Below are 23,687 nucleotides of genomic sequence, written 5' to 3' on the forward strand. Positions count from 1 at the left end.
TTAGGTCTGACTGCTGCTGAGGCACAAGCTGAAATTCTTACCTCGTACTCTGCTTTCTAGTTTTCTCTGTGTCCTTTTCTTTACCACAAGAGGGTAAAGTTTATTCATCAAGTGATTTTTGACACCACGGCACAAGTGAGCTTTCCAGCCAGATAGTATTCATGTGTTTCTCCCATTTTGGGGGGTGGGGAAGGAAACAAAATCGAAATGAAAACTCCAGTTTGGTTTGGCCTATTTACTGCTCTGAGTACTAGCTAGCTAAGTGTTAATACACCCAGACAGGGGGCCTGAGCCTGCAGATAAAGGAACTGAGACACTTCTGAGGCTCCTTACAGTAAATGACATCAAACTGGAAGAAAATCTTCAGCGAAAGGCAAAGAAATTAGAGGAGATGTTGGGGCACAAAGAACTTTTGCTTTTCATAGTAAGTGTGAAGTCTAGAAAAATGTGGCTGTTTCTCACGTTCTATTTATATGTTATTTTACTTGAGGGATGCCTCGAAGTGGTGCTAGAACCACTTCTGTGCAAGGGGGGGAGGGAGGGGAGGTTTGTCATCATTTGTTCAGTTTGCTATGGAAAGGTGCTTATCTTGCAGTAAAATAATACTTCAGTGAGAACATAACAGGCGTTCTGTAGGCTTGACCAGTATGGAAGGGTTTTAAATGATTGATGAGGTGTTGTTTTAAAAGTCAGTCAAATAGCACCCTCAAAGGATGGGGCTATCAGTCCTCGGGTTTTTATTCACCAGTACATATATTTTTCAATCTCTCCAAAAATAACAACAGTCAAGCCCAAGGGGGAAAAAAAATCAAAACTGCATCTCAAATCTGAATATTTGTATTCTGGACTGATTGTCTTTAAAAATAATAAATAAGCTTTGTTGTTCAAATTGTGAAAAATCTAAGGGCTAGGATGGCTCAGAAATTCTCCATGATGTTTGGCTAACAGTCCCTCCTCACGGGTTGCCGTTCTCCCGAGCAGGGACTAACCCAGAAGCACCATGAACACCTGAACTGGCTGGCATAGAGGTGGGGTAGGAACAGGCCTAGGGCAAGGTCGGGGGCAGAGGAGACTCTTTGCAAACATCTCACACATCCCCCAGACCTTGGGTAGGTACCATTTTAAAGATGGGCCTCTTCTCTCCATTGCGGCACACAATGGTCAGATTCCTTACTTTAGTTTCATATTTGATCAAGACTGAGTCTGAAATCTCCATCCTGGTGGTACCTCTGTGATCCAGTTCTCACTATAACCTCCATCACAGTTACCATACCCATTGTCTGCTCCAAACAGTTATTACTGAATCTAAATTGGAACACTGTTTTTTTTTTTTTCTTCCTCCCCTTTGATCCAGTCATCAACTCCATACAAGCAGGGTACCTACTCTATGATGCTGTCTGAGGGATTTTGGCCTCCTCTCTTTCACCTCAAGAACTGAAACCCAACAAGCACCCTCCCAACTCGCACTTTCCCTTCACACTCCCAGCTACGAGAGGGCTGCTTAGGTTCCCATAAAGTGTGTTATTTGTTCAGCCACCATGAGGCAGTGCTCAGTGCGGGAAGGGACAGGCAGGGACCGGCCAGCTGTCAGTGCTGCTGGACTCCGGGAGGCGGAGGAGAAGTGTGGCCAGGTGCTGAGGTGCCAGCCTTTGGGGCCCCCACATTCCTCTGCTGCCCAACTGGGAGACGCTGTGTTTCCCCTCACTCACCCCATTTTCTTAGAACATTTCTCACCACTCTCACCAGAACCTACTGGAAGACGCTTCATGGGAAAGTCAGGAAGGCATATCTGTGCCACACAGGCGGGTCCCCGCTCCGCCACATTTGTTCCTTCATTCTAAGAACAGAATGACAATACCCTATCACTTCTTCCTTGACACAATGCAACATGAATATACATTCACATCATTAAGGTCTCAGAGGAAAGATGCTATGTAAATTTTAGGGGACAACACTGCTATAAAAATAATTGGTTTTTACACCAAGACGAAAGGTTTTTTTTTTTCTTTCTTCTTCTTCTTCTATCACAAAGCCTTTCCAACAATATGGATCCAAAATTTAAATTCGGCAAGCACTAATAGTTTCAACTTTATTTTAGTTTTGCATCGTGCCCTCGTGGAAAGTAATTTCTACAAGCTGGTAGAAAGGGTCACACTTGTGAAAAGCTCACACATTCTCGGGTGGGCTCGTGGGTGTGCGCACGTGTGTACATGTCTCCTCTCACTGATGTCACACTCTTTGCTCCCTTCTGACAACTTTCTCTGTGTCTGTTTTGATAGATCCAGAGTGCCACACCCAAATCACTTCTTTTGGAGGGGATAAAGGGAAGATTTCATTGACTTCTCAGACAAGAGCTGCCATGTCCCCTTAGTGCTTCGGAAATCAAGATCAAAAAGCCGTGATTGCTTTTTGGCGGAGAATCGTTAAGTACAAAACCCAGTATGATGACTATACAGGGAGACGGCGGACAAGTGCCCAACTCTCGAGTAACCAGGAGAAGGTGGCATATGTCAAGTCAGAGGCTGGAGCATCTCAGTGTCCTGGGTCATGTCACAGATGTGCCCTACAGATGTGTTCTGATGCTATGGTGTCATGAAAACGGGTGCGGGTTCGTCCACTGGGAGGATAATGCATCTGGGTGGAGCCTGGAGAGCAGCGGAATACAACGGCGCTGTGCTTAGCTGGACACTTTTACAGGACATGATCCAACCGAGTGTGCGGTGTGTGTGTGTGTGTGTGTGTGTGTGTGTGTGTGTGTGTGTGTACTGGGGCCAAGTCATTATTCAGTCTGTCCACTTTCCTCTTTGATGCCATGCCACTTCACAAAAGCAGTTGGGCCACAGTCATCTATTTTTTTTTCCTTTTCTTTTCCTCCTTGTTATCATGATACAATCTTCCTTTTTCAATCTTATCATTTTCATCAGTTCTTGGAAAAGGCAATGAGCATAACAATACATGTTTGGTAAAAACAGTTCTTTGTGGCTATATTTAATTATTTGGTTTTTAAAAAAGAAGAAAAAAAAAGAAAACAACAACAACCAAAAACAAACAAGCACCTCCCTCCCCCTGGGGGGAAAAAAAACAACCTTGCCTCTGCTTGATACCATAGACAAGAGTCCAAAGGACATTAGCTGCTCCGTTGCACACATTGGAGGGAGGGCTTGCTGCGGGCTCTGTCTCCCTAATAGACTGGCGATTTTGTAAAAGGTTTTGGAAGGTTTTGTTTAACCATTTCTGCATGTGTTTTTAATGAGCTCATGATGATTCGTAACAAAGGCCAGGTTGTGGGGTTTGCAGCCTTTTCTGGGACCTGATCCCTTCCTGCTGACCTGCAGAGTAGGCACCTGTGCTCCTTGCCTGGCTCACCTATGGGAGTCAAGGTGGTGGGGCCATCTCCGGGCCTGTCTTTCTGCCAGGGATGAATCATGCAGTAGGCAGAGCGGAAGAACTCCCTTTGTTGACAGCTTTCCATCTGGACTTTGGATACGGCCGGCCGTTCATGGTGAGCCCGGGTTAGCTGGAAAGGACTGCTCCAGTCAGCTCCTCCACGAAGGCCGGGGGCAATGTAAAACACCAGCAAAGGAACGGCCCAGCATTTCGGCTGCAAAGCAGAGAGGCACCAGGTCCAGGCACCCAGGTTTGTGAATGTGTATGACTCCCGCTTTGACAAGTGGGTATTTAATAATCAATAGGATCATTTACAGCCTCATGCGGATAATCTGACCGGAGTACACCTGAATAAATACATCGAGCTCAGGAGGCTGAGCGCTAACCCCTTGGAGTTTAATAATTAAAATAAACAGGATGATTGAGATGAATCCCGGTTTTGCCATGTATAAATGTAAGATGCTCCACACAGGATGGTGATTGTGATTCATACAGGAATATGATGGAAAGATGATACGTTTTCCATAGCTATTTAAGAAAAAAAAAAAGAGATTATCTTAGTCATGGGGTAAAGTTATGTGATATATTGTACCATTCAGTCTGATTCTGGGCCAGTACAGATTTTTTTTTTTCTGTCTTTCTTTCTGTCTTTTTTTTTTTTTTTTTTTTTTTTTGTGAAAGATTACTTCTTGGCAAACTAGATATGCAAACGCCAGAATACAGTAAAACCACATTTAATTGGACCTACTTGCCAACTCCTTGAACACAGCTTGGATTATCCCACTGGAGGCTGCTTCTGTTAAAAGCTGGGGGAGGAGGAAGTGGCACACTGACAGGGCCTCAGATAATTTTTTTTTTTCTTCACTCGAAGTACAATTATGCAATGAGCCAAGTTTGGAAGTATTTTACTATGTTTAATAATTATTATTAAAGATATTGTAAAACATATGCATTTGTTAAGTGGAATGTAATGGGAGTAAAAAATCATGTCATGAATTTCACTTTGGATTTATTTTTCTATTTTGTGTTTTATTTGACAGCCTTCCAACTTGAGTCCAGCCCAAAGCCTGCACTCTAATACATATCATACTTGATATTAAAGTGAGAAGAGGGGTAATTTATAGGAGCTGCATGAGAACTGTTTTCTTCTCTGGGCCAGCCTGTATGGAATCGCCACCTCTATTCACCATCCACAGTGGGACGAGAGGGAGAGAGGAAGCCTTTCCATTCTTCCAGCAACAGCTCTGAAAAACCACCCGTCCTGGCCATGCCCGCTGTTCAAAAGAAGGTGGAACAGAGAGCAGGGTGGCTATCTCTTTGTGTGTGTGAATCTTGGAGGAAGGAGGGTAGGACGCGCGATAATGGGCCTTCGCGCTGAATTCCCATCCCAACCTCTCACCTGGGGAGCTGGCATTGGTCTGCTGCACATCTTGAGCTGAAACAAAATTGTCTTATGTGTACAGCGTCTTTTCCAAAGAGGGAGAGATGCCCCTGAAATCCCACTTCTTGACATTGAGCGGAGGTGCCATCTCTAATGATTAGCGAGACACTGTGGGCTGTTTGTGCCGATCTCCACCTGCGCTGTGAAATCCCCATGATTTTTCTCACATTCCCACTCAAGCTGCCGAGCAACTGGGCCCTCTCTCTTCTACGCGTGGCTGTGTCAGTGGGACTTCGGTGCGCCATCCACCGGGTTGTTTTCTCACGCCTCGCCACGACTAATGATGGGGTGTGGGAGGAGGCTGGCAGGTCACCGGAGGGCAGGGTCCCTCCACCCACCACGCACCCCCTTCAGTGGGCTGCCTTTCCTTCCGTTCGGGGTGAAATCCTCCGCTCTGCCTTCTTAGGTACCCTTTGAATGTATCCCCCGGGGCTTCTGGAAGCCTCCCGCATCTCTGCTGTCGCGTGGTAGGACTGCGGCAGTGTGAGGCTTGCATGTGCAAAGGGGGTGTGAGGACAGCTGGACTGCATCCCTGAAAGCTGAGCTCCCGAGGCATGCCTTTCACAGCCCAGCAGCACCAGCCCCCAGGGTCCTGCAACTTTCTCTAGACATCCGGAGCTCTGCCCCGGGCAGGACTGACCAGGAACTGGAGAAAGAGGGCTTGGGAGCTCTCTGGAAAGGGTCTTGCTTTTAAACACTGGAAACCTGGAGGGAGGAAGGTGACGACGAGAAATCTGCCCTCTTGTTCTCTGTTAAGTCGTGTTGCCTTGAACGAGAGACCTGCTCGTTTCATCTTTAAAATAAACCTTTTGAGCCAGCTGCCTCTGAGGTTCTTTCCAGCTCTAAGTTCTTGGGTATCTTTTACCTATTTAGCTGAAATGCTGACTGGACTTGAACAGGGAAATATTTTCCAATTAGAGGAAAAATGGTGACTAATATACCAGTACGGTTCTGAGGCGCCCGTGATCAAAGGCATGCTTGTTCCAATAAGGGCGGGCAGGGATGGGGCTGGGGAGGGCTTCTCCTGGCCCGTGGGACTTTAATATCTTACTGTACTCAGGTTTACAATGTCAGCCATGTGCTAAGCATATGCTTTCTTGTCTGTGGTCAAATCCAGTGGGTTTGGGGTTAATTTTTATTTTTTAACTGGCGAAAAAAACCTTAGCGATTCTAAACAAATGTACCACAAGAACTGATTTCATGGTTTGTTTTATTTTGTTGACACTCTTAAGAAAGCCATGGTGTATGTTTTGTTGTTGGTTATTTTAACGATCAAAGATCACATAGAGATTTCGCCTAGCTAAGTATGCTCCCTTGTAGTTCTGCAAAGGGATTTTCTGTCTCAGTTTCTGCACAGAATTTTCTTTAGACAGCTCTCAGCCACCTTGTATCAGGTCCTTGTGTATGAAAAGGCTCATTCTGATCTTTAAGCAGCTGCCAAAGGAAAACACACAAAAGATTACTGCTCCTCAAATATGGTTTGTGGGACTTAGAGCGGTGAAAAGGATTCCTGTAGGTCTAGAGGTCAGAGGCCACATACACTGGATAGATTATCAAAAGAGACCATACTGTTTTTTGCAGATGGACTTTAAAATTAGAGAAGAGCAGATTCTCATCACTCTACTCTCTTTCTCTCGTTGTGTGTGAGTGTGTGTGTGTGTGTGTGTGTGTGTGACACGGGTGTGCATGCATGTGGATCAACCTTGGCGTTCTTTCTCAGAAGCCATCCACTTCGTTTTTGCTTCTTTTGTTCTTTCACGACAGGCTCTCCTGGAACTCACGATGTAACCCATGCTGGCCGCCCTCACACCTAAAGCGATTGATCTGCCTCAGTCTTCCAAGTGCTGAGATCACTGGGATGAGCCACCACAGCCCTCTCTCACTTGGTTTTGAGGCACCGTCTCTTCTAAGGAGCAAAGGCTTGCTGCTTAGCCTGCTGGCTTCAGGGAGCCTTCTGCTGTCTCCACCTTCCTAGGGATGGAAGGGCTTGCCACCATGCTGGACTTCCTGCGTGGATTCTGGGGCACGTACTTCACTCACTGAGCCATCTCTCCAACTCCAGCCAGACTCTAAAAACTTGTTAATGAGGAATCTCGTGACCCACCCATATTTCCAGTGTATTCTTAGTCCACTGCAGGTGGAAGAAAATTCTACCAGAATTTTCTGTGCAAAAACCATCCAGGAGAAGGAGTGCAGACTAATTTGCGTGGGAGTCTAATTAAAATATTTTCATTTTTCTCTGTTCCGTTCTGAAGTCACAAAGCGAAATGATGGAGAAATTCAAGCTTGACACGGGAGCAAGATCGAAATAGGGCTTGTGCTCTCATATTAGTTAAGACTCTCGGGGTTGCAAAGGAGAGAAATCCAACTTCAGTTAGTGGAAGCCAAAAGAGAATTTTTTGTCATAAGGCTACGTGGAATCGGTGGGATCCAAAGGGGGAATATGGCTGGGCCTGGGGAGCAGCTAGACCGCGCGGCTCGGAGGCTGTCTGGAGTCTCTCTCCTTCTCTTGCCTCTGCTTCTCTTTCTGGTGATTGGCATTTTCCATCCCTCAGTCCACATGGTGGAACAGGGCTGCCAACTGCTTCTGCATTTACATGTCTTCATTTTCAGACACTCAGAGGGAGACTGACTTCTTTTTGTCAGTTGCAGTTCCCAAATCTTGGGGGAGGGCTCTGATTGGTCATCTTGGATCAGGTGCCCGCTTCTCCACCAATGGCCAGGTCCAAGAGTGCGTCCCATTGTGCCAACAGGCAGACTCCTGTGGTGCCATATGCATGTTGAGGGGCCTGCGTGTTCAGGGGGCCGGGGGCAGAGGAATAGTTCCCAGGAGCCAGGGACACGGTTCCCAGAAATGAGGCTGACAAAACAATAGGGGCCCATCGTGCTTCTGGACTGAATTTAAAGGGAAACTATGAAAAGATATTTATTTGGAAGTGAGAATAATATGTTCTCCCTTGCGGTGCAACAGCAGTTAATTTCTAACCCACGGTCAAGCACTAAGTGAAATAATGTATGTTTGTTAAAGCACTGAGAAAAATTAATTTTCGTGTTAGCTCCCTCCCTTGGTGTCTCTGGTGTCCTTACCTGGCTCATTCTGCAGAGCCCAACTGCAAATATGGCTCTCCTTTTCCTGAATACTGACCCGTGTGCCTTGTGGGCCCAGCAGTGAGTAATCAGACCGTCGGAGCTGGGAACACAGAAGACACATCCTCTCTACTTATTTAGGGCCTAAGAAAGTGGTTCTGTATTCACCAAGAGCTCCTCCCTGGCACAGGAGAGAAAGATGTATTCTCCACCTCGGGACACAGGAACCCATGGAGGGGTGAGGAGTACTGATGTGAGGTAACGTGAATGAAGGCCTCGGAGTCTGAGTGCACATTGACCACCAGCGGGGGTGTTAGGTACTGAGCTCTGTTGCTCGTGAGTCAATCCTCTTGTGGCTGCCTGCCTCCTGGAAAGAAAGACCAAGCCTGGGAGAGCCCTGCTGTTTACTGCCCAGGAAAGAGGCCATGCAAACTAGTTTAATGGAAGACAGACACAGGCTGTGCCAGTCCCTAGATGCTCTGAGTCTTTCTTAGGGTTTCTATTACTGTGAAGAGACACCATGGCTCTTATAAAGAAAACATTTAGTTGGGGCTGGATTACGGTTTAGAGGTTTAGCCCATTAAGTCATGGTGAGAAGCATGGCAGGAGGAAGACAGACATGGTGCTGGAGAGGGAAGTGAGAGGTCTACATCCAGATTGGCAGACAACAGGAAGAGAGCACCACACTAGGCTTGAGCGTCTGAGGTCTCAAAGCCCACCCCCAGTGACACACTTCCTCCAATAAGGCCACACCTCTCCAACAAGGCCACACCTCCTAACAGTGCCACTCCTTCCCAGCCTGTGGGGGCCATTTTCATTCAACCTACCACAGGTCCTGTCTCTAAAGATGCAAAAGGTGAGCCCTGAAGGTTAAGGTGGAGAAGCGTTGACTCAGAGCACTACAAACCTGAAGTCTGGCTGCTGTGTTAAAACAGAAATGTCAACAGTTCTCTTTGAATGAGAACCGGCGAGTTGTCACTATCCAGATAATGGAAGCATTGTCTCATCAGAGATGCTTATAGTCACAGGTGACAGAAAATTGACTCAGATCAGAAAAGAACACGATTTATTAACTCGTATAGCTGAAGAGTCCAGGGGTGATGATGGCCTCGACAGTAACCACATATCGAGACTTAAGGGGTGGATTCCTCTTATTGTCTCCTCTTTCCCCCACATTTCCATAATTCCAGCTGAAAATAGTCTTTCTTCGTAGGGTAAGGTGATCAAACACGGAAAAAGATGGTCATATCCCACTCCTGACCCCAACAGGAAGTGGACGGCACCCTCTAAATGTCTGTGTTTAACTCCTGAGGTAGGAGCTAGCTAGACTTCCCTTAGACAGCATGCTCCTTGGTGACCTGTAAGGGGGTGTCTGCTTAGGCTGGCTCGGGGCTCATATAGAAGCCTTGGTTCAGGTGTTCCAGAGGTGGAAGTAGAGCTAGAAAGGTCTGAAGAACAGAACAGAGGAGATTCTACAAAGTCACTCTGAGGTCCTGTCCAAGGAAAGAAACAGGTACGGGAGGATAGGAAAAGGAGGGGTGCAGTAGGAAGCAGGGGCATTTTGCTCTGCTTTGGGTCAGGGTCTCCTGTACCCCATTCTGGCCTCAAACTCTTTATGCAGCAGAGCTCTGGTCCTCCTACTCTGTCTCTCTCTGGTACTGGAATTACAGGCATGCATCACCAGGCCAGTCTATTTCATGAAGGGCTGGGGTGGAACCCAGGGCTTTGTGCGGGCCAGGGAAGCTCTCCTCTGACTGAGTGTCAAGCCCCAGCACTTTGGAGAAATCTCTAGAGCAAGTGTTTTCTTAAGTGGCTACTGTACGGGTGGCTCTGGAAACACAGACATCCCTACCATTATGACATCATTTACTGGGTAACGAAATTAACAAACAAAAATTGCCATGAACCCTCAAGAATGTTCTGCACAATAGAAAGCCAAGTGGCAGATAGGACCACACAGCAAGTGGGAGCCAGCCTGGAAGATGTGACAGAGGCTCTTCTAAGGAAGGGACAGGAGGACAGGGATTAGCCAGCGGTGAGCAGGTGGAAGAGCATGCTGGGTGTGTGCATGAAGAACCTGGAGACCCAAGCGCCTTGAGGCCTTGCTAATCAGCCTAGTGGGGGCACTGTGGAGAGGGTGTTGAGTGTCCCAGAATAAATGCCCACAAACTCAGTGACTGAAAACATGTTGTCTTGTAGTACTAGACTGCAACAAAACAAAACAAAAACCAAAGACAAACAAAACTTCCACAAACAAACAAAAGCCTTCCAAAATTAAGATGTTGGCACAGCTATGCTCCCTCTAGGGCCTCGGTTGGGGAAACTTGCCTTGACTCTTCCCGTCTAGCTCCTGATGGGACCAGGCATTCTTCTGGCTGCAGTCCCACCTCCGTCTTCGTCACAGTGTGGCCACCTGCCCTACGTCTGGGTCTCTCCTGCCGCTTCTTCTGAGAACACCGGTCATTGGCGTCAAGGCTCCCTGGATAATCCAGGGTGATGCGGCAGCATCCTAGAGTTTGTTACATCTGCAAAGACCCCTTTTCTAAGGAGGGCCCCATTCACGGGGTGTGGGTGCTGGGGTGAATATGTATCTTTTGGTAAACTACCATCCAACACATGACAGAGGGCCGGACAGTGAGTGTGTGCTGGGTGCTGGATGGGCTCAGCTTTTAGGGTCTCTGGAGCAAGGAAAGTGGATTCATTTCCATGTACATTCCAGATGAAATCCTCACAGAAGCAGATGGGTATCTATACCGCTGGGTCCAGGGCAGAAGGTAGGGAGCTGGCTAAGGTCCCACCAGAGCGAGGGATGGACAAAAGTGGATCATAGGTCTCCTCAGCCAATAGATCTGGGTAGTAGTTGGGCAGTAGGGTAGCTGGTATGGTGGAGGCATAGGAATTGTAGATAGAATGTACCAGTTTGATCCGAGTCTCCAAATTGCTTCCCCACCCCCAAAGGAGAAAGCTCTGGGAGATGGGAAAAAGGTTGGCAAAATCTGGGTTTGAATCCCAGTCCTTCCTTCTGTTTCCCAGATTCTTGATGTTGGTAATATTTTCCAGTGCCTGAGTGGAGGTTTTCTGTTCTAGAAAATGGAGCTAGTAACACGGACTTCACAGATCTCTTGAAAGAAATAGATGATAATATGAATAGGGTATGGGTCTAGGGCTTGGCACCTCATGGGCACCCAGATGTGCAGCTTCCCCTCCTTCCTCCTGCTTGGCCTGTCCCCTTTCCGGCTGGTACTTCCCCAGGGCTCAGCTGTGCCCAGCTCTTACTTCTCTTTCCCACTCCACCTGCAGCCTCTGTCTCCTGGGGCCTGTCCTCAGAGGGACCCTCTCCACTGACCTGGAACCCTCAGCAAATGTCTTTTCCTGGTGTCTGGTAACCAGCATGGCTGCTGTAAAGGCAACTAGCTGTGAGGTGGGTAGTCTGAGCACCTACACCCCAAGCACTTGCTTAGCTTATCTCCTTGGTGGTGGCTTCTCTCTCTCTCTCTCTCTCTCTCTCTCTCTCTCTCTCTCTCTCCTTTTTCTTGCACCACTTATCCAGCAAACATTCCAAGGGGGCTGGCATTGCCTGGCTCTGGAAAAGGCAATCTGAACTGTGGTTTTCTCTTGCTGCACTTCACTCCCTCGGCTTTGTAGCCCACTCTCTTCGATAAGAGATATCCCCCGTTACTGGCTTACTGTCTCCACCAGGCAGTTCTTAACTGGCTGACTTTCCTCCATAGCCTCACAAATACCCTAACCCATTCATTGAATGAGCCTTTGCCATGATATTTGATACTGAATCTAGAAGAAGCCTTGAGCCAATTTCTTTTGCCTCAATTTGATGGCAGATTGGAATGGGTTGTGCTCATTTTTAAATTCTGTTTTATTTGGGGTTCCTTAAAGCCGCTCCATTTAACCCACCAACCCTAGGTGGGAGAGAGAAGGTTAGTGGGAGAGAGGACACAGAGACCCCTTTACATCTCCCAGCTGTTTAGGGATGATGTTTTTTGGGGGGCTATGCCGCTTCTCCACCAACAGCAAACACAGCAAGCAGTCTCCTTTAAGCCACCACACCATCAGCCTCTGGTCTCTTCAAACTGCCCTCACCACACACCAGATTTTCTCTCTCTGACTCTCTTATTTATAACCCTCAGAGTCCTAGGCCACACCCCTCTACGTGCTGCACGAGGCAGGCCCGTTACCAGCTGGTAAAGACCACATCCTGCAGTCATCAGTGATGGACAATCTAAAGCCCAAACTAAAATCCCACAGTTGAGAATAAAACAAACGAACAAACAAACAGAAAATATTTATGTAACATAACTGAGTTTTTAAAGAAACCAAAACTTTCACTACAGTAATAACCAAAGAGGGTCTTTAAAGCCACAAAGTAGGGTTTCAACTCATTCAGTTAAATCTCTGTTTATACAGGTAAGGAAAATGAGGCTCAGGCAGACGACATGAAGACACTGGCCTAGAGTCACACAGTTGGGTGGTAGTGCAGATATGAGACTTGTTCTTCCTCTCCCACATGCTTCCTGCCGCTTGGTGCTACTCAGAGTGGTAAAGGAGATGGCTGTACCCCACATCACACACGGCTCAGGGAAATGCTCATATCCATCTTGTGTTGGATGGAGGAAACTACAGTGTGATTATTCTGAGTGTGCATGTGCCTGTCTGTGCCTGCTAACAGGAGCTAGATTTCCATGGTAGCACATGAGGAAAATGTGGCCAGCAAACTCAGCCCTACTGTATCTCCTCTTTGTGTTGAGGACTCAGTTTACCTTTAATTGACATTCATCACCTTGGGAACTGTGTGTGTGTGTGTGTGTGTGTGTGTGTGTTTGTTTCCTTTCAGAATTTGGATTTGAGATTCATGGGGCAGGTTCAGATCTAAGAAGAAAATGGCCTCTTACTCACTGAGTCTGTCTGGGCTGTATCAAGCTCTATGTATTTTCCACTGCCCTGGTTGTTCGCAGAAGCACATACTCACACACATCTCAAGGAGGTAGATCTGAGACTGTCTGGTGGTGGGGATCTTCTATGTAGCCATCTTCTATGTAGGCTCTCAATCTCCAGGAGGGCGCTCATGGGCCTAGCTTCTGTAGCAGAACCCTCCCATCCCTCCATCCCCCTTTCTTGGAATTGAGGGGGAGGTGAGAAGGGGCTTGGCTCTGTGCCTGGCACACAGCGATCCTCCAGGAAGGTGCCAGCTATTACTACAGCTACTGTTGGTATTACTGTCACATCTTCCACACCTTCTACACCACCCACAGGCTGTTTCCTGCCAGCGCTGAGACCTGGAGGGAAGGGAGTGAGATGGGAGATAGGAACCATTGAGTGTGGAGGTCAGTGCCTTCCCAGGCCTGGCCTGGAGAGACACCCTGCTGCTCTTCCCAGCATCCCTTGCACCTTCTGTATGGTCACTCCTATATGCCCTGGCACTCACGGCCTGAAACCTGAGGTTCTGTTCTCATTCAAGTTGAGACTCCTGAGACCTGCTGTGAATTCTGCATTTGATGTGACCCTTCTCACGTCAGCCTCAGGAAGTTGGTGTTCCCCACGAACTATGATACAGAAGAACCAAGATTCTAAGGGTGAAGTGACAGGCCCAAGGTCACTACAGAGTGATGGGCTGAGCCCTGTCCATCTCCAAAGTTGCTACTGTGGCTTCCTGCTTAGGAGCACTGCTGCCTGTCACCGGCCACAGCCACCAACACTTGGTCATAATTAGGGGAGGTGGCTAGTTGTCCTTTGCGAGTCTTAGATTCTGGGCTTTCCAAGTACTTTCCAAAGGAGCCTGCATTTTCGTGTAAGTGAAAATAACCATCAGTGGTCTCTAACAGTGTACTGGTGACGTGCCATTTCATTTCTGCCCTGTGTAACTGTGGGTAGTGTCCTCACTTTGGCTTTCTTCCTCCCTTTTCCCTGCCCCCTTCCCTGCCCTTCTCCTTTTCCTCCATTTATTATGTTTGTTCTTTTGAGACAGGATATCGCTATGTAGTCCTGGCTGGCCTAGAACTCATGGCAGTCCTCCTGCCTCTGATTTTATAATCTGGCTCAACTTCCCATTCTGTCTCACTCTCTGCTTCCTGACTGCTCATGAAATGTGACTAGAAAGCCTCCTGCTCATGCCGCCATTCTTTGTCCACCATACTGGAATATATCCCCTCAAACTTCGAGCCTGAGTATGCCCATCTTTCCTCAGGGTATTTTATCATAGCAACAGGAAAAGTAATTAAGACAGTTAGGTCAGTGTGGGTGTGACCTTGAAGGGGATTGTGAAACCCTAGCTTCTTACCTGGTCCTGCCATTGCTTCTTAGTTATTTGCTCTCCCAGGAATTCCCGTCATGATGTGCTTCCCCCAGCACAGGCCTCAAAGCAATGGGACTATAGACTGGAGATTCCGAAACTGTGAGCCAAACAATAAACAAATAAACTGCAACAAACAACAACAACAACAACAAAGCCCTTTGCTTCCTAGAAGCTGGTTATCTCAGAGTTCTTGTTACAGGGGCGAAAGCTGATAGGTCTCCTTTCTGCATTTCATTGGTTGCACAGTGCTGACCTCTTTCTCATGTGTCCTTTATTCCCTTCAGATGCAGAGGTGTATCCTGTCTGGAGGTCACTTGATTTAGGACAGAGGCTTTGAGCAAGAGAATGCTAAAATGTGTTACTTGGGGAAACCTCGCAAAAACCCTTGGAGATGTGAAGTCATCTCTGTGATCCCTCCCAGGATCTTGGAAAGGACCGATGTCAGCTTGGAGGCCTACGGCTCAGCTGCACAGCTTCACGTTACTTCCTTCTCCATTGGTAAGGGGCGACTCAAAGTTTAGCTTGACCAACACCAGGAAGCCGAACAAAACCGAAAACTCCTTCCATGAAGCCTCTCGGGCCAAGAGGAAGAGCAATGAGCTTTGAATACTGCTTCTATGAAGAGCCTCTGTCTTCGTGCTGGGAGGAGTCAAGAAGGTAACATACGCACATCCTAGTTTCATCTTTTCCTCCTGAGTGCTGAAAGAGTGAAAAGATGCATGGACTTTCTGAAATCTATCCTTCCATACATGGGGTGCTCCATAGTTTGCTGAGCGAGCCGGGTGGGTGCATGAGTCACTCTGTTGAGAAGGAAGTTCATCCCAGGGAGAGGGCTTGGGACTCCACCTAAATGAGTTTTCCAGCGGGGGCTGTTCCTTGAGAGTCCTTCGCTGGTGGCAATCAGCAGAAAGGCAGGAAGGACGCACATCTGGCTGAGGAAGCAGGGATCGGCTGGGGCGGTGGGAAACTTCAGACAAAGTGATCAGAGAATCCCTGCCTGGCCTAACTCTGGTCAATTAGCGCACACCCAAACTAGACAAAAGCTGCCAAATGCAATCCAGGAAGATAACGCCTGATGGCTATGTCGTGTAATAATGGAGGAGTTCTCACTTCATTCTTTTTGAATATATTGCTGTTTAGGGAGCAGTCATTTCACAGGCACAATCCCCTTGGGGGGTGGGAGAGGAAGTACCTTTCTGTTTGCTTCTCAAAGGGGTATTGTAAAGATTAAATGCAAAAAAAAATATGCAAAAATGCTTTGTAAGCCATAAATACCACAGAAAGATTGTAGGTTATTGTTATATTATCACCATTTTGGATTCATTCCTTTTTTTAGTTTTTTTCTTTTTCTAAGACTCACCCCCAAGCCCCCCCCCCTTTTTTTTTCTTGGTTTTTAGAGACAGTTTCTCTGTGTAGCCCTGGCTGGCCTAGAACTTGCTCTGGAGACCAGGCTGGCCTTGAAGGCACAGAGATCCGCCTGCCTCTGACTCCCGAGTGCTGGGATTAAAGGCATGCATCTGGCTACTTGCTCCTTTCCCCCATCTGCATTCTTTTTACAGACTTTGTATCCCATGAGCTTACCTGACATGTCATTCTCCCTCAAACATATGTGCTCCTTGGCCTCAGTACCAGTGCGACCAAAATGATTTTTACCATGTGGTATCTGCCTGTGCTTCAGATCCTGGGCATATGGGTCAGCTCTCTGACAGTAACCAAACACCAATGATTGCTTAAAAGAGAAGAAAATTTCTTTAACCTCTTGGTTCTGGAGGCTTCTTACCATGGTCAGGTGGGCTTGTTGCTTTGGGGGGAAGTAAGCCCGTTCCTTTCACTGCCGGAAGAAGAAAGAGGTCCTTCAATCCCTTCTTCCAATCAGACTCCACCTCTCAGAGTTCCCATCACTCAGTAAAGCGTTAGCGAGGCAACAACCCCTTAGCACATTGGCCACTGCGAAAGGTTCTGGGTATAAACTACGGCACTAAGATCTTTGGGAACAACAATAACAACGAGTGTCTGACTTTTTTTCATTCTGCAGTCTTGAGAACAGTTTATGTAGTGGTATATAGTAGAGCTTAGAAAAATGTTTCATTTTCCCTGTGTTCTTCAGTTTTATGGCCAGCTTAAGGGAGGCAAAGTCTTCAGCCAGTATCTACCAGCCTTTATTCCTTCTAAGACAGCAAGGCCATGCATATTTCTTGTTACTCAAAAAATCTTGAAAAGAATGACCCATTTCCTTCTGGTTCCCCTTTGAAGAATAGATGACTCCTATTTTTTTATGTAGCTTTAGAAGTGCCATGACTATTACATGATGAGGGAAGCAGCTTTGGGCTCCAATCAGAATTCTGAGGATATGAGTTCGGATCCTCGTGCTATCTAGAGTGCTGGGCTCTGGAGTCTAGGTTACTTTTCTGTGGGTAGTATGATGATAATTCTCCTGTGTAGCCTGCTGAAGGGGTTGCAGTCAAAATCAGCAGAATAAGGCCTCTACTACCCAGACCTACAACCTGATGCTTACTTCCTTCGTCCTTATGAGACACGGCCCAGGATAGACACAAAAAGCATTTATTGATAAATTTTCCTCAAATTGCCACAAAAGGGAAATTTTACGAAAATGCACAGTAGCCCTACCCTCTGGGGCGGGGGATAGGTGGAGGATGGCTGTTGCAAAGAGGATTGTTGTAATAACAGCATACGGGATTGTTCACGTAGCAACGGGGCATAAAAGACAAAGGAGAGGATTCCAGGACCTGTACTCATGAGCTCCCCTCTCCTTCATCTTCCAGAGAAGCCAGATCCTGGCAATCTATCAAACATCGTGTCAACCTGGCTCTAGGCTCATCGCCTCCTTATTCAGCACCTACCTCGAAACTCTGCCCTCTCTGCTGACGTGCTCAGTCTCATGTTAAACAAAACAAACAAAACAAAATAAACAAAACCATCTCTCAACCCCATTAAGCTTTGCTTCTGCCTACTCCTTTTTTTTCATAGTTCAGTATCTTCATGGAGCCGAATCTGCACTGTCTCCAGGTCTTTATGTCTATCCTTGTTCATATCTGTTCTTGCCCATTTTCATCTCTATCACTGTTTTCCCTTATGTATCTATCTATATCTATATCTATATCTATATCTATATCTATATCTATATCTATATCTATATCTATATCTATATCTATCTATCTATTATCTATTTATCATCTATCTATCTAACTATCTATTATCTATCACCTATCTGTCTATCTATCTATCTATCTATCTATCTATCTATCTATCTATCTATCTACTCTCTTAAAAGAACCACATTGTTCACACTTCTAAAACCCCACAGGCAACTTTCCATCTTCCTCTTATTTACACTTTTCTTCTCAGAGTCCTTGGGGTACACATGACAACACAGTAGCCTGCTTTTTTATCTTCCGTGGCTGTGCCTTCTCATTCTCTTGGTGGTTTGGGCTGCATTCCTAAAATGACAGATTTAAGTCCTAACTCCTGCTACCTAACAATACCAACTTGTTTGGAAATGGAAGCTTTGCAGATTTAACCCAGATGGGGTCAACCTGGGTTAGGGAAGAACTTAATCCAATGTCTGTAAGAGGGACATTTGGGGGAAGTGATGATGGATGCAGTAGCTAGTGAGGTGCCCACAAGACAAGGAATGTCAGCAGTGGCCAGAAGCCACTGGAAACTAGTCAGAGGCAAAGAAGGGTCCTGTCCAGAGTGTTTAGGGAAGGCACACCCCGATCACACCTTGATTTCAGACTTCTTGCCTCTGTAACTGTGGGAGAATAGATTCCTGCCAGGTAAGCCCCCAAGTTTGTGGCAAATTGTTAAAGCAGTCTTGGAGACGGACTCTGCCCAGGACCAGATGATATTGGGTGTAGATTTTCACAGACTGTTGATTTGTGAAGGGCTTGTTTTGACTCACAGGATCCAAGGGCTTGGTTTCTGGGAAGCGGTGAGGGACTGCACCACAGAGCAGATCGTTGCATGGTGATCAGGAACAGAGGGAGATGGAGAGAAAGGAGACAAGGTGATGCCAAGGACATGCTCACAGTGACCTATCTTCTCTGATGGGGCTCCACCTCCCCAGTTTTTCAGCACCTCACAATATAATGCCACCAAACAGCTTTAGCCCTCGTGCCCGCAGGGGATATTTCAAGGTGCTGCACCTAGCTCTAGACTCTGCTGTTTCCCTGCACACCCTTCCTCTCTGGCTGACCACCTCCTCCAGCTCTTCAGTGGTACCTTCTCTCACTTGTAAATCCTGTTTTATTCCCACCCGGACCATTTTCCGTAGGAAAGCCTGTGTCTAGGATGCCGGCGTCTCTCCCGCTTGACCTCGTCATTCCTAGGCCAGCTTCTTTTGTAAGCTGCCACTGTCTGTTCCAGAACTTTCCCTGGCTGCAGCCAGCAGGTCAGGGTCAGGCCAGAACACTGTAGATCTGATGCTGCCCAGAGCAGCTCCATTATGACAGTGGAGTTGCGGCACATCTGACACAGCTTCCTTGCCCCTCCTATGGCCTGGAGCCATGTCCTGGAGGTTCCAGTGGACCAGACCTCACTTTGCTTCCGCTGCCCCACTCACTAACTGACTCCATATTGTCTCTCTCTCCCTCTCTCATCTCCAGTCTCTTACCACATTCCCAAATCAAGATTACCTGCCAAGGATTTACTTGCAACAATATCTTATCTTGGGATCTGTTTGGGGCAGGGAAGGGTGAGTTTAAGTACTTCATCTCATCCACATTGCCAGTCTGTGGTAGGATTTCTGATGATTCCAAGAGAACATAAAACTTGGCTGCCCAGATGCAATGGCCATGTGCTGATATGCTTGTGTGATTATCGCCTGTTTGTGGTGGTAGAACGGGGGTCAGCAAACAACAGCTTTCTAACCAAATTCAGCCCAGACTGTCCTTCTCCGTATTGTCTTTGGCTCCTTGTTGGTGACAGCAGCGGAGCTGAGTAGTTTCAACAAGGGCCTCATGGGTTACACAGCTAAAATAGTTACCATCTGGCTCGTTACAGAAAAAAGTTTATTAAGCTCAGTCTAGGCTGAAAGCTTGTGTCAGTCAGCTTTGGCTGCATAAGAAACTGCCCCAATACTTAAATGTTTAGAGCAGCAACAACTTTTTTGAGCTTACAGTTCTAGGAGTTGGTTTGAGTTGTCTTCAGATCCAGGATTAGTCAACCAGTTCCTGAAGGATCTCTGATGTGTCTATTAAGGTCAACCAGAGCATCAACTGCCAGTGATTTTTTTTTTCTCTTTCTTTTAAGACAGGGTCTCTCTACGTCCCAGCCTTGGCTATCCTGGAACTCACTGTGTAGACTAGGCTAGTCCCGGTCTCATAGAGATCTGTTTGCCTCTGCCTCCTGAGGGCTAGGATTAAAGGTATGTGTCACCACACCTGGCAGTGATATTAATTAAATCAGTCTTGCTTGTAGTTTTTTTTTTTAAGTTGATGGTTATCAGGCCATGGGGCTAGCTTGGCACTCTCATGTGGCCTTGGTGGCTTTGTGAGCCAGACAGGACAACATGTGGCATGCTTCAAGTCTGTATACTTTGTGTTGGTCCGAGGCAGAAGGATGGCTGAGTTCATGGTCAAGTGGAAAGGCATTGGTAGGGAACTCAGGGATGTGGATGCAGGGAAAAGAGCTTGTGGCTCACTTTCCAAGATCAGTGAGAGCTAGAAGCCAGATACGCCTGTTTACCTTTCTACAGAAAAGGGAGACTGTGCAATTCCTGACCCGGAGGCACTGGAGCCCCCTGCAGCTGGAGGTACAGGAGGTTGTAAGCCATCCAGTATGGGTGCTGGGCACTGAAACCAGACCCTCTGCAACTGCAGAGCCATTTCTCCAGCCCCTATATTTTAAAAAGGATTTATTTTATTATTTTTAATTATGTCTATGGGGGTACACACGGGCGCAGGTTCTTGCAGAGGCCAGCATAAGGCATCAGACACCCTGGAGTTGGTACAGGAGGTTGTAGGCTCCGCTGTGAGTTCTGGGAACCTAACTTGGGCCTGCTCTTGACTGCTGAGCCCTTTCTCCAGCCCCAGCTGTGTCTTCAGTTGCTTGAATGCAGGTGTTTTGGCTGAGCCTTTGCTACACAGTTGGCCTACCTTAACAACCTCTCATGCAGGACCTACTGCCTGCTGTGTGTTGTATACTGCGGTTTGGAATGGAATGTCGTCTCCAACACTCACGTGTTAAAGGCAGCACGCTGCTCTTGGGAGATGGTGGGACCTCTAGGAAGTGGGGCCTGTTAGGCAGTTACAGGTCATTAAGGTGTGTTCTGAAGGAGTCATAGAACACTTATTTCTTCCTTTTTATCTTTCGTGTCCCAGCCATGAGGTGGGATGACTTAAGACAAGCCTCAAAGCAAGGGATCCAGCCAACCATAGACCGAAACCCCCAAACCGTGAGCCAAAATAAATCTTTTGTCTTACAGGATGGAACCATTTCAGTGATCATTGCTACAGTGACGTAAAGCAAACAGATTATTTACAGTAGAAATTATCAAGACCGTTTTGCAGACAAGAAAACAGAAGATGATTCTCCCCGTGTGACAGATGTAGTAAGAAAGGGTGGAACTCAGGACCGAAAGGAATTTGTGAACTCCCAAGCCTGGATGGCTACCCACCATTCTAAAATGCAGTAATTTGTGTTTTACTAAAAGCTTTCGTTTTTTTGTTTTGTTTTGTTTTCAGATTAGAGCGTCATCCTTTATTTTGCCATTAAACCTTTTAAAGCAGAGCACTGTGTTTCCTGTTCCTGCTAGCCTCTTCTGTTCGCCCTCCTTGGGGACCTGGAGGTCCTGTTAACACCTCATAATAAATGCCCCATTCTAGTACCAGGCATAGCTTTTGGCTTCCACAGTCAGCTTGTGTGGCCGTCAACAGCCCCACACTTAAAGTCACGGGTTGACCGAGCAGCAAAGTTGAAGGCCAGCATTGCACTCCAGAGGGTGATAAATCCAGCCCCATATGAGCTGCTGAGAAGTACAGAAGCCATTGTATTATCTTATCACCTGGACCATTCAGGTCTTGCATGAAGAAATCCCTGGATCAAAGTCAAAACCGTCTCCAGCCAACATGTCTTCTAAATAACCATTGTTTATTCAGAGTTTGATAATTAATCAACTCCACAAACATTTATTTAGCACTTACAGTATTCCAGGCGTTATGCTGTTCACAATGGGAGAACATAAGTGAACAGGAGTCCCTGCTGTCAGGATGCCCAGCTAACCAGATAATTAATTATTTGACAATGTATTATGTGTGCTGGTGGAGGCATGCCCAAAGAGTATACAGCAAGGGCAATGAGGTTGGTCATGGTGACACACACCTGTAATCCTAGCACTTAGGAGGTGAAGACAGTAGGACCAAGAGGCCAAGGTCATCCTCAGCCTCTTTAGGAGTTCAAGGCCAGCCTGGGCTACATTCGACCCTGCCTCAGTCACTCCCCGATCCTTGTCAAAAGGGCAATGACCTCAGCTTGATCGAGGATCCTCGAGGGGAGAAGAAGTCTCTTTATACAACTTTTGGAGCCTAATTCTGGTTCAAACAAAGTCCTGTTTCTGGAACAGTGCCATTAATTGAGTGGTTCAATTGTGGGCTGAGGGAGACAGATTGCCGTTTCTGCTACTTGGTTAGGGACTCAATGTTTAGGATAGAAAATTTCTCTAAGTCTCAATTTACTCTTTCACAAACATGGGCTAAGAGGCTCTCCCTTATGAAAAGTTTAGTAAGGCTCAATTAATAGACATACTTGGGTGCATGTCTATCAGTTGTGTCTGTGCATTATGCTTGGCACAATTCTGGGCACATAGTAAGCGTCTCACACTTGACAGGTGGCTACTACAGGGTGAGGTTAGAGCAACACCAGCAGGTACACCTCCAACAACATTCCTCATTTCTTCACTCATTTGACAGGTATTTGCTGAGAGTCTGCCATATGTCAGCGTCTGTGGGGAGCACAGAATGACGAGCTACAACAAAGGCTGCAGTTTAGTGGAGAGAGGACACACAGGCTCAATTGTTCTGCTCCTGTTCAGATCTAGTGAGTCTCCTATAGGAACAGGCCTGGGAGGCGCCTGCACTGCACCTTGAGGAATGAGCCATCTCACGCGCAGCGTCCTCCGTCCTGGACCATTGGGTATCTAGCTCACTGCTCTCTACCTTGTTGTTGAAGTGGGCTTTCTCATGGAACGCAGAGCTCTCTGATGCAGCTAGGCTTGCTGGACAGCTAATTCCAGGGATGTGTCTGTCTCTGCCCCTCCAGCTGTGCTGTGTTACAGACCGCAGTAGCCACACCTGGCTTTTTACGGAGGATTTTTGGGAGAAGTTAAACTCAGTTTCTCGTGCTTATGCAACAGGTTTTGCTCACTGAGACAGCTTCCCAGTCCCTTCCCCCAACCATGTCTTATGTGTGTGTGAATGTGTGTATGTGTGCAAGTGTCTATGTGTATGTCTGTGTGTCTGTGCACCCGTGCTAGACGGCACCTATGTGAGTTTATGTGGGCCGCATGTATGTAGCGCCTTTGGAGAGGAGATGAAGGTGTTTGATCTTCTGGAACCAGAGATACGGGCAATCCTCTGCAGGAACAATACGTGCCGTTAACCACCGTGCAATCTTTCCTGCCCCATCATCCTTTCTACCTCACGGACATTTTCACTTGCCAACTGCAGCCTTACTCTTATTTCTTTGTCTTGGTGCCTGATGCAACTCTCTATGTTGACCAGTGGCATCCACTTTGAGCCAAGGCTGGTCGTGTGATTTGAGGCCACTCTCAGCAGACCTTTTCCCTGTTTTACCCTGAGAGGGAATCTGGCCCCAAATTCATTCTGACAGGCCAACTAGAAGTCAAAGAAGCTAGAGATTTAAATGACTTTGCTGGCTGGTTCAATGGCTCAGTGGTTAAGGGCATTGTTCTTCCGGGTGGACTCAGCTCGGTTCCTGGCACCTACAGGGCAGCTCACAGCCATCTATAGCTCCAGTTCCAGTATATCCAACATCCTCTACCAGCCTCTACAGACTCTCCAGGCAACACACGCATACACACCAAATAAAAATAAACAAAACTTAAAAACAGGCTTCAAAGTTGGGCAAGGTGGCACACACCTTTAATCTCTGCACTCAGGAGGCAGAGGCAGAGGCAGAGGCAGACCTTTGTGAGTTCAAGGCTAGCCTGGGCTATATAAGGAGTTCCAGGCCAACCAGAGCTATGTAATAGTGAGATTTGCATAAAGAAGGAAGGAAGGAAGGAAGAAAGAAAGAAAGAAGGAAAGAAAGAAAGAAAGAAAGAAAGAAAGAAAGAAAGAAAGAAAGAAAGAGAGAGAAGGGAAAGGACTAAGGAAGAATAAGAAAGTGCTTAAGGAGAGCTAGCCTGGGGTAGGTATTTCCGCAGAGGCTTTATGGGTGGAAAGCAGTAGGCCTCAATGAGGCCATGCACTTCTGTGCAGCCCAGA

The 23,687-nt window shown here is 47.0% G+C and overlaps 1 long non-coding RNA gene across 1 annotated transcript; it reads left to right on the top strand.

Annotated features, from left to right (window-relative positions):
* The first annotated feature begins 2,588 nt into the window (after positions 1-2,588).
* Positions 2,589-5,645, top strand: LOC132646406 (uncharacterized). The gene is made up of 2 exons (XR_009584655.1): positions 2,589-3,637; positions 4,428-5,645. It is a non-coding gene; the product is annotated as an uncharacterized LOC132646406 (long non-coding RNA).
* Positions 5,646-23,687: the final 18,042 nt, after the last annotated feature.

This window comes from Meriones unguiculatus, chromosome 11, assembly GCF_030254825.1.
Source record: "Meriones unguiculatus strain TT.TT164.6M chromosome 11, Bangor_MerUng_6.1, whole genome shotgun sequence".
In the NCBI taxonomy this organism is placed as follows: Eukaryota; Metazoa; Chordata; class Mammalia; order Rodentia; family Muridae; genus Meriones; species Meriones unguiculatus.